Source organism: Fundulus heteroclitus, chromosome 13, assembly GCF_011125445.2.
Source record: "Fundulus heteroclitus isolate FHET01 chromosome 13, MU-UCD_Fhet_4.1, whole genome shotgun sequence".
NCBI classification, from domain to species: domain Eukaryota; kingdom Metazoa; phylum Chordata; class Actinopteri; order Cyprinodontiformes; family Fundulidae; genus Fundulus; species Fundulus heteroclitus.
In genome coordinates this window covers 32,158,004-32,172,986 of record NC_046373.1, presented here as the reverse complement: position 1 = coordinate 32,172,986, position 14,983 = coordinate 32,158,004, and positions in this window count along the sequence as shown.

Sequence of the window (14,983 nt, the reverse complement as noted above, 5' to 3'; positions counted from 1 at the left end):
CATTTTGAAACATTGATGGGATATTAAAGTTTGTGTTATCGAGTCCGCTCATTACGACCAGAATAAAGCCGAAGCTTTTTAAAATCGGTGCCAAATGTGCGCTAGTTTAATGCTATTAGCTTCCGGATAACATGTGTTCTTCTCGGATATACGACTACGGTCGTTTTTTCAAACATAAAGTTGGTTTCGTTTTGCTCCACCATTGTTCGATAGTGCTGCAAGCTTTATTACTGCGTTAATATGGAATATTAATGTTGATTTAATGGTGTTTCTGTATAAGTATAGGATTAACTCATTGAGCGACCAATTGCTACAGCGAACCCTAACTTCCCAGAGGTATAATCGCATTAATAAAATCAAGCATTCTAAAATTTACTTAGCAAATCATTCTTTAAAATTTTATTTTTTTTATCAAATAATGTTTGTTTAACTCAGAATTTGCATTGTGAATGGGTTGAAATGCATACCAAATGTTGTTCCGAATTAGTTAAGCTAATTTAACCTCATTCCATGTTCTTTAGGATTAACTTTGGTTCTTTAACTTAGATCTGCAGTGAACCAGATTTCACTGAATCATTCTGATGATGATCAACCACTTTATTTTGTCTTTTTGTTTCTTTTGTGTGTACATAGTTCCTTAGCTTCTTTTATCTTAATATTGCTTAGTAGTTTAGTTAAGTTTCACTAGCCTAGTAGAGAGGATTTGTTGATTGAAATTTAGTGTTAATTCAGACAAACAGCATTTTATAATGATCTCTGGATGTTAATTTTATTTCTGTTAATAAATTCTTGAACTTGAAAAGAAGTTGTCACTCCTTTATTCTATGTGTGTGCAGAGTTTGCTGTTAAAAGATCGCTAGTGCTCGAATTCATCCCTTTCAACCATTGTCTTGATATCAGCTTAACAGCTGATCATCACCAGCCAATACTTAACAGAGAGTTATTTATGAAACATTAAATACCTTTTAAACAGTGTATAATTGCACAACAATAGTGAGGGGGGCCGAGTTGGTGGAGTACTCCTGAAGTCCACCGTCATCTATACAGTTAGGGGGTTTAGCTCCAGGTGGTTCTGGGAGCACCAGTGGACCAGCCAATCCACCTCCAGTCTGTATGCAGACTCATTACCATCTTGGATCAGACGAATGACAGTGGTGTCATCTGCCAACTTCAGGAGTTTCACAGATGTGTTTGTTGGTGTGCAGTCATTAGTATACTCCCCAAACTCCCCTGACCTGAACACCATTGAAAATCTCTGGGTTGTTGTCAAGAGGAAGATGAGAGACGCCAGACCCAACAAGGCAGTTGACCTGAAGGCAGCTATCAAAGCAATCTGGGCTTCCTTTACACCTACACAGTGCCACAGGCTGATTGGCTCTATGCCACGGCACATTGATGCAGTAATTCATGCAAGCAGAAGCCCAACCACATATTGAGTGCATAGAAATGGACATGCTGTTAAAAAGCCTGACATTTGTGCTAAGAACATCCTTTTTGACTGGTCTAATGTAATATTCTAGTTTTCAGAGAGACTGAATTTTGGGTTTTCTTTAGTATTTTACTCTATGGATCTCTATAAAATGACGATTTCCTTTTCTGAGATGACTGGCAAAAAAATTGCAGTTTTACGCAATATTAATTGTTTTTAGATGTACCTGGATATTTTAGCCCACAGTGTAATACAGGAGGAGCTATGGTACATTCTAAAAGACAAAAAAACAAAACACCTCAATGTTGCAAACAGTGGCTATTGTAGGGATAAATATCGGAAGTTGATAGTTACCAATAAAATATTTACAATGTAAACTTTTCAAACAATATTTTTTGGTGATAACTATTAAAGGAAAATAAGAGACCACCTAAACAGCCAGGTAAGTCCACAACATTACAATAATGCAAAAGATAGCATCTATTACTCCATGCCGTTTGACATTCAGGCTTAAACTCTAGAATTTTCAACGGAATGATATTGCTGGGTTCCTTCGGATTTTTGAGTCAACCTCATCTTCTGTACATGTTCACAAATGATGTAGTCAGGCGCATCAAGTAACTTATATGCTTCAAGCTTTTTTCTCATGTACACTGCAGGCTTGTCCATCAAATGTGTGTATGTAACAGGGCACTGATCATCATGGTTCCATTCAGTAACAGTACATGGATCTGGAAACTGGCTGTCATTTGTTAAGAAAACATTGTGATAAGTCGTGGATCATGCGCTAACCAAAGGCATTCTTTTTGAAGTTAGAAAAAAATGTGTTACGTGTGTCTTTAAAGGCACAGAGTGTAACTAATTGGGCTTTAAATTAGCAAAAAATAAGTATTGCTTCTATAAAGTCATATTGTGGCAAAGTTTTATAACCTCATATCAAAAGTGAAAGCGTTCTCATAACTTAGAATAAGTAGTTTATAAATACATAGGTGTCGGTGCACCCACTGCGAGGCGCCATGTTGTGTCGCTATTTCTGATTTTAGAAGCTGAAAGGAGACAAACTGTCAGCCTTCTGCCTTTTCCCTATCTGTCTTCTATATGAGGACATGCTGTATGTGAGGATAAAACAAGCAAAGACCACCGTCACTCATTTATTTTGCCGTTTTCTGTTGAAATGGAGACCACCCTCCCCCCATACTCTTTGGTCAGCAAGGGGAGAGAAAGTAACCAAGAAAAGAAAAAGTAATAACTGGGGAAAAACCAGAGTCTATATTGGCATAGCTATTATTACCAGGTGGAGTGGAGATAATTCTGAGGGAGCGTGGACTCAGAACTGATGCGGAGGTTCCAGGCTTTCTGCTGGACAGGTAAGTTAATTAAATATAACAGTGAAGTTTATTTTTGCCGTTATGTTAGAAACAGGCAGTGTGGTCCAACAACTACTCTGTCCTCCCGGCAGAAACGGGCCGTTTTGGGTATGTAGGTAGGTATGTATGTATTGTACGTGGAGGCCAGGCCGTTTACTACTCATTTTACAGCAGCAAGACTCCTCTCTTTACTAGTGTTTTTAGTCGCTTAATTTAGACCCCAAATAAGCGACTGCACGTTCAGAAACGAGACCAAAAAAACGCGACTCACGGAATTTAAACGTTACTTTTGGAAAAAAAACTTGGCAACAGTGCCACAAAAACATTTCACACAATAACCGCAGCTATTATGGCAAAGTCATTAATTAATTTAGCCCAACACTAGATGCTGAACCAGTGTGAAAATCTTACACGCTGGACCTTTAAGATTATTCCTTTTAGTTTTTGAATGTATTGGGTAATTCAATTTGCTTGATAGTCTAATATTTTTTTGTTGATATAAAATGTGGCACCAGGGTATTGTCAGATGTGAAACCTCTGGCTTCCTTTTTTCTCCCTCAGTCATTCCACTGTCAGTTTCCAAGTGCAGCGTGTGTGTGTGTGTGTGTGTGTGTGTGTGTGTGTGTGTGTGTGTGTGTGTGTGTGTGTGTGTGTGTGTGTGTGTGTGTGCGTGTGTCTGTGTATGTGGGGGCTTGTAACAGGAAATTCTTTATTTACATATCTATTATATTCCACCCCGATTTATTTCTTGTTTCTTGTCATTTGTGTTGCTGCCATCTAATTTCTCATCTTATTTTTCTCAGGAATTAAATTTTCATATGTTTCCCTCTTTGAAATTGCTTTTCACAAAAGTCAGATGCAATATCCTTTTCTCTGCACCATTAAGGATCTGCCTGTTGTTCTGCGTAACACTTTGTCGTGACTCTCTAATTTTCCATGAAAAACTCAAATCCATCCTTTTTGTTCTATAACTGTGTGCACTGCCTACTCTCTTAGGCACACCATCTGAGGTAATTTGATAACAAGGCTGAAAGAGCTTGTTACTGGGTCAATTTAGGAATGTTTTTCAGTTGAAACACAAGTTATGTTTGAAGGTTAAATATTTTTTTTTCTTCAAAATGATGGGGCACAGGTAGATCTGAGTCAAACCAGTGGGTATTGCAAGTTGCATATCTATAAAATGGTAGATTTAAAAGTAGGTAGTATTTAACAGAAAGAAGCAGACTTCTAGTAAGTAAGATGGAAACAGTTTTTTATTCCCACTTGGAGAATGAAGAAATCTCAGACTGGCCAATATTATTCTTTTCAAAACAAGAAACAAGACTTCAGTGCAGCATGTCAAATCACAGGCAAACATACAGATAAAATCAAACTTGCACGGCAGTTTTTTTCATGGTGTAGAAGGAAAGGTTTACAAAGAAGAACAGTTTTTTTTTTTTAAATCTAACCTTTCATTGTTTTTTATTTTTTTATTTAAAGGAAACATTTTCATCAATTCTGAAGTGGTGTCATGATTTGAGTTATTGGTCTTAGTATTAGTCTAGTTTTAGTTTAGGTTTCTATCTCAGGTTTGGTCTTTGTGGTTATTTATGTTCTGGATTGGTTTAATTTAGTTTCTGTCCCCTTCCACTTATTTTCTGTCAGCTTGTTTCCTCCTTCAGCCATTTTCCTTCCCCTGATGACCTCCACCTGCTCTGGCTAATCAGCTCACTCTGCTCACCTTTGTTCTCCTGCCTATTTAAGCCTGCCTCCTCTGCCTCCTCTGCCACTTCCCTGCCAGAACGTCTCGATCCTCACTCTCTTTACTCGTCAGACTGCCCCTTGTGATGTGCCTGCACCTCTTCAGATTATGTGTGCTCTGCCAGCTGGATTCTCCTGCTATGGATTGCCTGTTTCTGCGTGTCGCAGTTCTGCCGGTTTCCTGTGAGTCCCAGTGATAGTTCTGTTGGTCTGGTTTTCACTCTGCCTGTTCACATCTGTTCTCAGGCTCTTCTCTGACTGCCTGCATCATCTGCCTTGGTACTCCCACCAAACCAAGCTAAACTCCACCTGGACTCATTAGTTAAGACCGCCACTATTTGCCTTCCTTGTCCACCAGTATTCTGTCCTGCAATAAACCCACAACCTTGCCAATTGCAAGGTGACTAATTTAACCACTGAGCCACAGTCGCCCCAGGTTGTGTGCCTAACCAGATAGTCAGCAGCACAGAAACACCACAGGAGACTGTACTCTCACCAGACTTCTTTACACCTCAGACTTCCAATACAAGATAGACTCCTGTCATCTGCAGAAATACTCAGATGACTCTGTCGTCACTGGATGCATCAGAAATGGACATTAAGCTGAGTTCAGGGAGCCGATGGACTGCTTTGTGGCATGGTGTGGAAGCAATCTTCTCACTCTGAATGGGTATAAAACATAGGAAATGATTGTAGATTTCAGGTGGAACAGAAATAGAACCGACATGATTACTATACTAGGATAAGTGAAGGAGTATAAATACCACTGTGTTCGCCTGGACAGCAAACTGGACTGGAAATGCAAATGTGAAGTTGCCTACAAGAGCAGACTGTATTTCTCGAGAAAGCTAAGGTCCTAAAGGATTTGCAGCAAGATGCAGATCTTCTAGAAGTCTGTTGTGGAGAGTGATGTCCTCTGCCATCGTCTGTTGGGGTAGCAGCATCAAAGCTACCTCAAACAAGTTCAACATGCCTATAAAGAAGGCTGTCTCTGTTCTGCCTGACCCTTCTAGAACCTGTGGAGATGATTGTGCAAAGAAGGATTCTTGAAATGAAAAAAATGATGGCTAACCCTGAGCATCCACTTCATCAGACTGTATTGGCCTGTGGTACAACAACAAAGTATCTTTAGTCAGAGGCCTGAAATGATACATTTCATTCGAACAGGTTTTATCCCAGAGAACATGTAGTTTGTAAACAGTTATGTGGTAATTACGAGTCTTACAACTGCCCAAAGGGAGGCACCTAGGAGGCATCTTGTCCAAACCACCTCAACTGGCTGCTTTCAATAAAGAGAAGTGGCAGCTTTACTTTGAGTTCCCCCTGGATAACAGAGCATCTCACCTCACTCAGTTTCTGCAAGAGAAAGCTCAATTTCAGCTGCTCGTATCTGGGACCTTGTTCTTTTGGTCATGTTCCCTACCTCATGACTACAGGCGAAGGTCTGAACATAGACTTTAGACTAGACTGGTTTATCAAGACCTTTGCTTTTTGCCTCAGCTCCTTCTTAATCACAACAGACCAGAGCAGCACCTCCATTACTGCAGATGCTGTCCATCTCTTCCTCCATCCTATCATCACTCGTTAACAAAACTCTCTTTCATCACTTTAGAATCGAAATAGGAGTTTTTACTACAGGCACCACAAATAATAAATTCCCCTTTTTCTTTACAGTGCACTCCAGGGTCAAAACTTAGGTACTTAGGTAAAAGAACTGTAATAACATGTTACGACGATCGACTAGTGTTTATAGTTTGATTTTCATTTGTGTTTCCATTTTGATCATCTTCTCATTAAGCCTTGCCTTTTTTAGTTCTCATTTGTGTTTATTGTTTGCATGGTGTTGTTTTATCTGTACATTCTCTTTGGGATACTTTCTCCTGATTAGGTTATTTGTCAGATACTAACCTTAGTTTTTTTTCTGCTGCTTTTTTGCATCTTCTTCTGTCACTGTGCCAGCTGCTCCACATATCCCCTGATTGCTCTGCCTTCTCTCTGCCTCAGCTGTAACTCATTCTCTCTGATTAGCTCTTCTGGTTTCATGTCATTTCTCTCCCCTTCCTCACTGTAGATACATAAACCTGGTCCCAACACTTGTACTACACCCTAAGCCCCCTGTGAAGTGTGTACCTGGTGCTGCACATAGGGGTTTGAGTGTGCAGGTTACAAGCTTTCAAAATTGGAGAACTGGGACAGTACAGGTTATGTCATCGATTTGCGCCTCTGTATCAAAGCTACGGCACCAAAATTGACAGGACTATCACTGTTTTTGCAGTCTTTACTGCTAAAAAATATTATAATTACAATTATAATAATTATAATAATATTATATTGCCCCCAAAATGATTTTAGGGGCAATAAAGTATTTTTGTTACAGAAAATAAGTAAAAATAAAAAATAAATAAATAGATAAAAAAATACTTTGTTAAGATAAATCAAACCCAACAAATAGACATGCAAAACATCACTTGCTGCTTTCAGACATTTTAACTTGCAAATTATTTTAAAGTCCCAATGCATCAAACAAATTCAACAAAGCAGACCAAGTAAAACTAAACCGTCTGCTTATTACTTATGTCACGTTTTGAGTTTTTGCCTCAGTGTAAGTTTCTGTCATAGGTTTAGGTTCTGTTTTAGTTTGTGTTTGCCTTGATTTGTCCTGAAACAGTTTTAGTTTATCTGTTTTTTCACCTGACAGTCATTCAGATCACATCTCTCTAAAAATCCTGTCTACCTGTCACTCCTCTTCACCAGTCACCATCCAATCAGCTTCAGTTTACTTCCAGCCACTTTCCTCCCCCTGATCAGCTCCACCCATTCTGGTAATTAGTTTTACTCCGTTCACCTGCTCACTGCCCTACTTATACCTTCCTCTGTCCCCTGCACTCTCAGTCAGATCATTGTTTTTCCATCCCTATCGGTGAGTCTTGTCCAGCATTCCCTGTTCTCTGTTTGTTTGCCTGTTTAACTGACCACTGCTTGTGTTGATTCTGCCTGCCTGTTTCCTGACCGGACCGAGCTTTGGATTTTTGAGTTAGCCTTTCCCCTGTTTTTGCAGATAGTTTCATCTGTGACTGCTTTTTGTTATTTTTGGTTATTTGATGCATTCTTCCCCTTTTTGGCCTGATGCCCGTTTTTGTTTTTGCATTTTGTAAATAAATGGTCTTTGACCTAACCTCTGCTTGTCTGGCTGAATACTGGGTCCATCTGTCCCCGTTCATGACAATTTGAGATAAATGTTTTACTTGGTAAGGTGGTCAACAAGTCTCCTAAACAGCTCTAGCATTTAATCAATTTTCCCTGAGAATTGTCCAGCAAGGCTCTGTCAAGGTCATCGTTCTCTTTTTACCTCCTCTCCAGGTTCCCGCATCATTCCCCAAGGTCCTCTTCTGCACTCTCATCACTATTTCTTCTTTTTCCCTCCATTTCCATCATTTTTATTATTTCACTGCAAGAGCAATACATACATCAAATATATATTTCAAATGTATTGCTCTATGCTTCCTTACAGTATGTTTACATTGTCAACCGCTGTTCACTCACTCATAGCCTTGGTGAAGGCATGCTGTGCCCAGTGCACAGATGGTTATTTTCAGCTCTAAATTGGGGAAGGCTAAAAGTATCATCATTTAGGTTTTTGCATGTTTTGCTTTGGACTTTTCTGGACTTCTCCTGTCAGCCAGTCACCTCTCAGCCGCCAGCCGCCAGCCACCATCCAATCAGCTCCATCACCAGTCAGTTAGCCCACGTCAACTCCACCTGCTGCCAGTAATTACTGTCAACTCTGGTCACCTGTTCACCTTGCTTACATTTACCTGCTTCAGCCAACTCATCGCTGGCTGAACGGCTCTTCTCGTCCAGTTTGATGTGCCCTGTCTCTACCAGGTTATGTGTGCTCAGCCAGCTGGACTCTTCTGATAAAAGTTGCCTTTGTCTGCATGCTGCTGCTTCCCCATGGGTTCCAGCTGCTCGCTCTGCCTGTTCTGGTGCTTCCCCGGTCCACATCGTTTGTTCTGGTCTGTTCATTACCTGCATCTTCTGTTCTCCTGCTCATCCCTGCCTGCCTGCACCATCAGCCGTTAATTCTGTCATGTCTGATTCTGCTTGCCTGCCTCGCCTCACCTGCCAAAACTCATTCCCTTCAATGAACCTTTTAAAAACGTAACTCTGTGTCCAGCTCCACATATCCCCTGATTACTCTGCTTGGCTAAGTCTTTTGAGTTGATGTGAGATTTAAGAATTCAATATGAATAATTGGTTTTCCCAGTGAGGAGATGTCAGTTATGGTCTTTTCAGTATTAGGTAGATCAACTCATTACAAAAAGTAATTATATCCATCCCAGTAAAAGAAAAAAATTAAATTTTTATAAGTAAAAACAACTACCATATTAATTTTAAGAAATTGATGATTAGTGATTTATTTAAGTCGGCAGTATGATTTTTTTTTTTTTTTTTTTTTTTTTTTTTAAATGTAGAATTTAGGTCTCAAGGGTGGAAGTGTGAATATTGGGACCGGGCCCTACTCACCAGATCTCTTGGCTTTCCACTGGATCTAGCTGCATTAACTTCATGCCTCTCTGTTGCTCCGTGTTTTCCCCGCTTCCTGTATTTCCTGCCCGTTCTCCCTCTGCAAGACTATTTTTGTGAGCTTTCCAAAACATAACATTTCACTGAATGGAGGAATCATATTTAATATAAATCATTTGCGTTTATGTGTTAGTGTAAGTCTGTAAACACTGTCCAGTAGGCCCCATATCCATAGTCATTGATAGTGATGGAACATCATCAAACAGTTCAGTAGCCTCTTGCTTACATAACATCCTGAAGAAATTAATATATATATAGTGTGTGTGTGTGTGTGTGTTTTTTTTTTTTTTTTTTTTTTTTTTTTTTACTTTTTCTCTACTTATTTATTGTCCTTTTTATCATGTTCTTATGTCTTAGAATGCTCCTAGCAGGTTTTATATTGGCATTTTAGGGATATCTAATGGGTCTTTATTAAAAAAAAAAAAAGTACTCTTTATGTTTTTCCTGTCAATGTCTTGTTCTGTGCTGCTCTGCTCTGTTTTTTGTATGTGTCCAGTACTTTTAATGTCATAATATTTGAGATGCCCTCTCTGCAAAACAAATCTACCTGTGGGTATCAACAAGGTCACCTTGAATTTTAAATGTTCTCAGGAGCCATTGCAGCCGCAGCCAAGCAGGGTGCCGCCGTAAGGTAACTCTTCCAACAAACATGGAAGGAGCCAAATGTAACTTCTCAACAAATGAACTCATTACAAAATTCTGGCCAAGTCTTTTGAGTTAATGCAAGATTTTATTATTTAATATGAAAAATAGGTTTTCCTCGTCAGGAGATGTCAGTTATGGTCTTTTCGGTATCAGGTAGATCAGAGCAAACAATCCTATGTTTTATCTATAAAATTAGTTTTCCCAGGAAAAAAGGAACTTTTCTGTTGTCTGTTAACTGAACATCAGTGAAAATTAATTTTAATTGTAAAAAAAAAAAAAAAAAAAAAAGAGAAGGAAATTACAAGAGAATAATAGATGAAAATCTTTCATGAATCTTCTCCTGACCCCCACCCCCATGCACACTGTAGGAATCACAGCTTAAGCAAACAGCTAAAATGTCACATTGCTGCATTATGGCTGCACAAAATGCTTCAGCTGGCTTCAATAATGGACCTAGCAGAGGAATGAAGGCCATCAAGCATGTGCCACAGAGTGAGAAGAGACACTCTATTTTTAGAATGTGGTGATGAGCGGTTCTCCCTGTGGGACAGGGTGATATCAAAGGGATATCACCCTGTCTGTTGCCATGGCGATTGTAATTCAGCTTGGATTTCTCCTAATTAGAGAGGCAGGAATGTACAAAAGAATAAAAGTAAGAGTAACAGGAACAAAAGTCATCATTCCAGCACTACAAATCAATAGTTCCTACCCATCTGGGGCACTGTGGATAGGGAGTGGTGGAACAGGGCCACTTCAATCTCAGATGGCACCATGAAAGGGAAAATGTGGAATGACGATGCTAAAGAAAAGCTACAGTAAAAGGCTGATCTTTCAGAATTTTCTTCTAATGTTGTAGCATATTATAAGACACTAATCTGATGCCAGATTAATTAAAAACCAGTGTAGACGATTGCACATGGAGATGGACTTGGCATGGATAGCCTCGGTAGAAAAATAGTCCTTAATATAAGGCCAGGCTTGCCTTTCTATCCGGCTTCAGTGCATTTATCTGTGTCAGGTTATTCCTTTTTTGGAAGATAAATGAATTATTTGAAGATAAATGAATAATTGATTCACTAATTTGCCGCCACTGACATCCAGAGCAGTTAATAGAAAATAATCTCTAAAAATGGGTCTGGAAAGACATTCCCCTGTACAGTGATCCATCATCTGAGGCTGCTTTTAAATAATATTGTTAAATTTATCAGAGACTGTAACAGTATTCATCAAATCCAGAAAAAGAAATCTAGGATGGTTTTCAGCAACTGAAAAATAGCTTATAGGTACAAGGATTAAGCCCTGAATTTATAAGCACAGACAAATATATTGACAAAGGTTTTATAAAAAAGGTTTTTACAAAAACAGTACTTCTCTTTCAATCACTATTCCAATCAAGCCCCCCAAGTGAAAGAACACGTTCTCTGGTGTGAACTAATGTTATTAACACATCCCTCTGACATAAATTATGTTCCAGGATAATTTGACCATTTTACTTTATATTTCATTCAGTTGAAGAAATTCATTGAGGTCAGATCAGTTTGTTGTGTAGGTGAAAATGGCGACCTTTGATGAAGGAGCAGTCTCTTCTTGCTCGGGTTTCACTGTCACGGCAACTGGACACTGGAAGAGCGGGTCCAGTCAACTCCATCTAATTTTTAACAGACTAAACATGGAAGTAGACATGTCTAGTCTGTAAAATTGTTTTACTTTTGTTAAAAAGTGAAAGAAGCGTCAATCCGTTATTGTTCAGTTAGTGGGTTAAAACAGAAAAACACACAACTGTTCTCCCGTCATCGTTTTGTTTCTAGATAGACCCACATGAATGGATCAAATGAAACAGACCCCAAATGCACAAATAATAATCACTGAATAAACTAATAAAATAGTCTTCAGTTCTTGCTTGTATTATAACACTCTTTTAGAATGGAGAACAGCTTTTCATTTTATTTTATAAAAAACATTACCACTCATGCAGAATGCTTGGCCTCTTCCTCTTCTCTCCTTACCCCATCCCGTTGGAGTCCGTTATAAGAAACCAGTGTGGAGCCTTCATTTTTTAGGCAGAGGAAAGTCAGAATTTTATGACACTTAAAAGGAAAATAGTTGCCTCTCAAAAGAATACTTCTCAAAAGTTAATGTTTGGGCGCATTGATCGCTCTAGCATCAGTGTTGTTAGTCAGTATCTGACACTGACTGCTACAGACCTGAGTGAAAGACTTGAGAATACAGTAATCTTAACTTTGATGCTCAGTTAAAATCTTTAGTCCAGTCCAACTTTTTCAAGCTGAGACAGCTGACTACAGATTTGAATCTATACTTTAGTTAAAACTTGCTTAGATTCCTGCACTGCACTTTACCCTGGGTCTTACTAAAACTCTTGTGGCTTGACTGCAGTGGGTCCAAAATGCTGCTGCTCTTCTTTTAACTGCTACCAGAAAATAAGAGCATATTTCTCCAGTTTTGGCAGCAATTCATTGGCTACCGGTTCACATTCAGATTGATTTTATTTGTTTTTAAATGTCTTCATGGCCTTACTTTCCAGGGTCTGTCAGACCATCTATGCACTCTCCCTCTTGTTTGCTCAAGTCTGCAGATCAGTTTTTATTAGTTCATTTTATTTATTCATCTGAAAAACAGAGTGCAAAGAGGTAACCACATTTTCTTAAATTGCACAAAACTCTGGATTTAAGTAGCTTTACATATCAGGCAGGCGGTTTCATTTCCTGTGTTTAATGTTCTCTTACAACACATCTTTTTTGGCCTTTGACCCAGCTTGAGATTTTCACAAAGCTTTTCTGGATCTGCATTTTATTGTACATTTTGCTGACCTTAATGATTGTATAAATAGCGTTGAGTTTAGAATATTACTATTTTTTTAAAAGGAGGGAAATATGGTTTGTTTTGCAAACAGAAATTCTTCAAAAACAGCTCAACATCATAACACAATCTTTTTTTCCTGACATTAATAAGAAAATATTGTAGGTGATTATAAAAGGCACAATCTGAATGATCAGATTCACATCCAGGCAATGAAAACACTACAGATTATCATTAATCTACAGATTTGTTTATCAATGTAGATCTATAACCTCATTGGTGAACGAGGCTGAGTTTCATCAAGCCTATATGGTCCGACATTTTCCCCTCAGCAGCAACACTGAAGTACACAGGGGGTCACTCTGCGTCTTTATGCATGATCCAGCTGCTGATGTTTCCCTCTTTTCAGCTCCATGCACTTCTAGCCTGTTACACTTTCTAAACTTTGTCATCACCTTTCACAGCGACAGGTTTGTCATCTCAGCCTTCGCCGTGACCACACAAACCTCCTATATTGTAGTGTTTACTGCTGGTGAACCCGATATTCAACTGGACACTGAGTTACGTATTTTTAAAAGGTTTACTGAGAGGTTGAATAGTGGCGGGTGAGACAGATGAGCAGAACCGGACTTGAGCAGCTGAGTAATGGCAGCAGGTGTAGGTGGGCTGGGATGACTAATTAGTAGCAACAGGTGGAGAAGATCTAGAGCAGGGTGGTGGCTGGAGGGAGACTGAAATGATTGGATAGTGGCTGAGAGGTGACAGGCTAATAAGAAAAGTCCGAAAGCAAAGTAAACAAAAACCCAAATCATGACATCTATTGCGCATGGCGCTTTAGTGGTTAATTACCAAGCTGAAGGCTGAGTTTGAAGTTGTTTTCCAAACATGTTTTGTTTGTGGTTGTAGCGGACAGAATGATTACATTCTGCTTCGCTTTTAGCCAACAAATAGTGTTAAATGTGGAATCCTACAGGAAATATAGCACTTCTTATGCATTGCAACCCCAGATTTGATGAGTATAGGTGCAGCTTTTCAAGCTCTATGCCTCTCTGGTTTCTAAATGACAAAAAAAGCACTGTTTGGTAAGGTCTGGTACCAGCATAATTTATATTTAATGATACCAGTTTGAGGCGGTGAGGTGGGTGGATTTTTTCCCCCATTGGTGCGCTGCGCATGAGGAATAAACAGTGGAAAATGCACAAATAAAGACTGTAAAGGACTCCTTTAGATTGAATAGAAGGAATGAGGTCTCTGAGCTGAAGCCCCTGATGTTACATGTTACACAACCACTAACTCTCCTATTGATTTTAATTGAGACATTTTGCTATGGGCAGAAGGACATTGAATGTAGTGGTTCACGTTTAGAAGGCTGGCTGCTGATAAAAGCCCCTGGCTCTGAGGGAAGGGACGGGAGAGGCGCTCAAGAGCATTGAGGCACCAAAACACAGCGCATGTAGTTCAGAAACAATTCGGAATGAATAAAAACGAAACTTAAAAACAGACTAAGTCATGTTTTTTAGATCGCATCCGGTAAGCGTATCTGTTTTCTGATCCAGCGTGCAGCCATGACTGGATCTGAATGAAGGCTTTATCAGGCAAGCTCTCCCCACTTGCCTCCTGCCTACTCAGTATCAGACCGTACCAGCTTACTTTCACCACTGGTTAAGACCAAAATTATTTAACTCTGACTGTCTGCGTGTGAAGTCAGGGAAATGTGTGTGTCACACCGTCATTGTGTGAGAGTTGAGAGCTCTGATCCTAAAATTGAACAGCACCATTAAATCAACATTAATGTTCCATGTTAATGCGGTAATAACACTTATAGCATTATGATGGTAGAGTGAAAGGAAAACAAGCATTATGCTTAAAACGAACCGTAGTTACGTTGACTCAGTGGTAGCACGAATGTTATCTGGGAAGCTCATAGCACTAATACTAGCAGACTTTCAGAGCTACCTTAAAAAGACTTTTAAGCCATATCCTGTGGTAATGAGCGGACCGGACAACACAAACATCGGTGTAACAACAATCCCATCGGTGTATAAAACCCCTATGGGAAAAAAAATTGTCATAACCATAAAATCACATAAGCAAAGCTTGGTTTCCAGAATGCAAGTGGAAGCTGGTTTATAACTCGGTCAAGCTTTAAAAGACAGTAAAACACATTAAGTAGACCATTGTAAAACTTTCCCTGTCACTTCTCTGCCAAACCTCTGCCGCTGTCTCTGGTTGAGGCGACGGCGTGTCCAGTTGCAGTGAATTACTCCAAGGTAAAGCTGACTATCTGAGCACAGCGAGAATGCAGCTAGCTGGAAAGGGGAAAACAACTGCCGTTTGGGAAACCAGGCCTGGCTGGGCAAGCTGTACACTCCTCCAGGGTGGAGGCAGAAAGGAGTGT